The sequence below is a fragment of the Eriocheir sinensis genome, chromosome 6 (assembly GCF_024679095.1).
Source record: "Eriocheir sinensis breed Jianghai 21 chromosome 6, ASM2467909v1, whole genome shotgun sequence".
Taxonomy (NCBI): domain Eukaryota; kingdom Metazoa; phylum Arthropoda; class Malacostraca; order Decapoda; family Varunidae; genus Eriocheir; species Eriocheir sinensis.
The window spans coordinates 18,391,893-18,395,807 of NC_066514.1; positions in this window are offsets into that span (position 1 = coordinate 18,391,893).

Below are 3,915 nucleotides of genomic sequence, written 5' to 3' on the forward strand. Positions count from 1 at the left end.
CTGCTTCGTTACTTGAAATGTTATTCAAATGTCACCTGAGTATCCAGCTGTAAAAGCAAAAAAATACACACTCTTTAATTTTGAAAACGAATTCAGTTTATTGTTGCATCATCAAAAAAAAAAAAAGTTTTAGGCAATGTGATGACTACTATTCAAAACAAGCTGCATGCTTCTATGAATTATAGAGAAAAGAAAAAAACGGGATATAATTTTTTTGAGGATCCTTGTCTAATAACCTATTTGGTACCGCGACCCAGGCTCAAGTTGATGCTATTCATGAAAAAATAGAGGACTAGAGTCATTAACTGAGAAAGATTTTATATAGTTAAATGTTTATTATGGAAAACTCAACATCATTAAGTAATATGCATGCCATGCAATCTGCCTTTAATAGGCTATATTCAGCTGTAGATGTATTGAACCAAGTTGTGCGCCATTTTAGTATAGACTATGGCATTAGGAAGAGAAAAAAGCTCCTACAAGAATTGTTATATTTTGACTTAGCATTGAGACACATAAGACCAGGTATACAAGATTTATATTTGAGTCTGCAGGCTCCCCTGCAAACATGCATAACTCCAACCATTATGTGAAACAAACAGTTGTTCAGCACATTAAAGGAAGCCTAGGTTCGGCCTCCAGGTCTTTTGTGCCTTGCAGTTCTTGATTTTTTAGCTCTATATAGGGATGTAATAACTGTCCTCCAGGACAACGGCTTTGCACGATTCTCGTAATTTCTATTTCACCAAACCTTTGCGAGGAGATCCGATTGACACCTTTGATGTCTTTCGAATCGACTCCCTTCCATTTTCTGTGCAGAATAGCACTTACTTTCTTATGTATAGTGTTGATTCAAGATGTATTGCCTTCAGTGAGAATAGGAAAATATATTTTATGCTTTCAAGTATAAAACACTGTAACAAGAATAACCATATGTTAGTTTGTCCTCCCACAGGCCCCGTCCATGAGGCTAGTAACGCAGCCTCTTGTAAATCGGCTGCTTTCTTGAAACATGAGTCAGTGATCAACCTCTGCCACACAATAGTCTTGAAAACATTTCACCCTATGCTATTCAAAGGTCCTGGCTACTGGACCTGTTCACTTGCCTCCCCCATCACTCTGACACTCACATGCCCTACCCATCCTGTAAACAGACATACTGTCAGCCTGACGGATAATGGGATATTGATGCTTCGGCAAGGTTCTCTTCGCAGTGCTGAGTCCATCCCCCTACAGGAGCTAACAGCTGGCTTGCAGCCCCTAAATTATGTGGTCGAGCCAAATCAGCCCTTTCAACCCGCAATCCATTGGTGGATTGTCTTCGCCATTGTCGTGATCCTGGTTCTTCTGCTGGTGACGTCTGCCGTGGGGTATTCCTATGTCCTACGCTACGCACGACGCCGCCTAATTCCAGACTCGAACCAACTGCAGACATTGCAAGGCGTATCTTCTCCACCAACACCTGTGAGATCTCAGGGGCGAGATCTTCCGGAAGGGGAAGTAATGTCAGGACCCAGAAAACGAGGAAACAGAGGAGTGAGATTTACAACTGTGTAAACACCTGACAGGACAAACACTAACAAAAAGGGTGACATATATATAAGTGTAAACATCTCAAGTAAAAACGAGGTTATACAACTAGTGTAAATGTTAACAGATACCCAGAGAGGAAAGGCAGGTATACAACTGTGTAGACATCTGACAGGACAAACACTAACACAAACAGTGACATCTATAACAGTGTAAGCATCTCAAGTACCAAAGAGGGGAAACAACGAGGGTAAAGGAAAACAGATACCCAGACTCAGATACATAAAACAGATGCCCAGTGGGCGTGGTCAGAAAGTGTGAACAACCATTGAAAAAGACTCTGACCCGTGACGTCAGTCGTGGCGACATGTTATGAGCCAATAATTTAACAGAAATATCACTGAGGGAGTGTCTTAAGACTGACTCACGAATAGCAGGAGAAGTAAAACAATACAACATAATGAGCGAGCAGATGGGTGTGACAGGAAGTATTGGCCATTGGTTATGTAGAAAATTAAGGGCGTGTCAAGGATGTAAGTCCGCCTAAAGCAAAGAAAAATGTGGCCTAGAGATCAGTGGTATGAGTAGACCGAGCTTGGTTCTCGCCTCAAGCAGACCTGCTACTCACTCAGCCGAGAATGGCTGTTGTGATCTTAATCGTGAGTAGAAATTCGAGAATCTAAGGGAAACCGACTGTATTGTCCTGGAGATTATAATGTAGGAGATGTGAAGTAGGATTGTGAGTGGGACAGGATTGTGATTATTTGTTTGCGATGTAAAGCAAAGGTAAAACCACTGGGTGTGGTAAAATTGGGTGTTTCCATGACTTGTAGTAGATTATACTATAGGAATGTGTTATTAGGATTTTGTGAAGAGAGTACATAATGATTGTGATGTAAGCAGAGAGATACAAACCACTGCTTGTGGAACGACGAGTGTTATTATTATTGGCAACAACTGAGCACATATTGTAGTATTATGTTTAAGACATGTCGTTTGTCATATGTTGCATCCATTGCTGAATATGCCAGTGTTATGATCGTCTGAGCATAGAATATTGCGTAAGGCAATTACTTTCATTTAATTTTAAATAAATGTATATTTACTTTTTCCCTTGTTTATCCCCGAACACCAGTCTCCAATAACAACTTAAGCCGGATCACGCTACCAGGGATACGAAACAGTGAAATCATTTATGGAGTAATTAATGAGTGATAAAAGAGTTGATTTAATACAACAAAAGAAGGGTCTAAAACCGCACTACCGCACTACCGCAAAATTTCTGAAAATGCCGCACTACCGCGGACCGCACTAAAAAATCCTGCGGTACATTTTTGCGGTACTTTGAAAACTATTGAAGACGACATTTGCAGCGCGGCATGCTGCTCACATAAATGTTTTTTTATATATATATTTTTTTTACAGTGAATCGGACTCAATCAGTCAATCGGTATCAGTAATCACAATCAGTGATTCAATCATTCTGGCATTTCAGTTATTGTTCAAAATTAAATACTATAAATTATAGACAGACTAAACTACTACACTGCGAGTCTTCTCTAACCCGCGCGATGCCGGCCATTTCAACCCCGGACCCGGACCCTTTGTGCAGGCCGATTTTTTATTGTACTATTTTAAGCATGTTTCCTTTGTCTGGATAGCTAGGATAGACATTGACGTATTTTTTGTATTTTGACTACCGCTACCGCAGTACCGCACACCGCGTACTGCACTGAGAAAGAAAAAAATGGGACCGCACTACCGCAACCGCAGTGTTAGACTGGGTTCACACGAGCCACTTTTAGTGGTCAGTGGCCGCCACAAAAAGTGGCGACCACAAAAAATGGTCGCCACGAAAAGTGGCGGGTAGGTGCACCATGCACACGAGCCACTCGGTGGCAGCCACTAATGAGGTCAGCACGTGGCGTTATGGATCTCGTCGAGGCAGCGGCTGTCTGTGCTCTCTTATCAAAAAGCGCTGAAGAAAGTACTGCCATGGGTTCACCCCATATACTTAGCAACAGACTACTGCGTGTAGCATTCCACACATTATTTACAGAGCTAAAAGAACACGATAATTTTTTTACTACTTCAGGAGGTAACAGGATAGGTTCAATCATCTTATGGCAATGATTGATCCACGTATAACACGGCAGGACATCAACATGAGGAAGTGTGTGCCAGTAGAAGAGAGACTTGCGGTAGTTTCAATATAAGACTGAACATGAAGAATATTAAGTCACATTAGATGTAATTTATTGACATAATTCAGCAGTCTTTGCGGTTACATAACATTTTCCCCTTTCTACTTCCGGGTAAATAAAACTACCACATTCAGTAATAAATCCATACCAGAATCAATTAATATGCAAAACTGTGAAACGA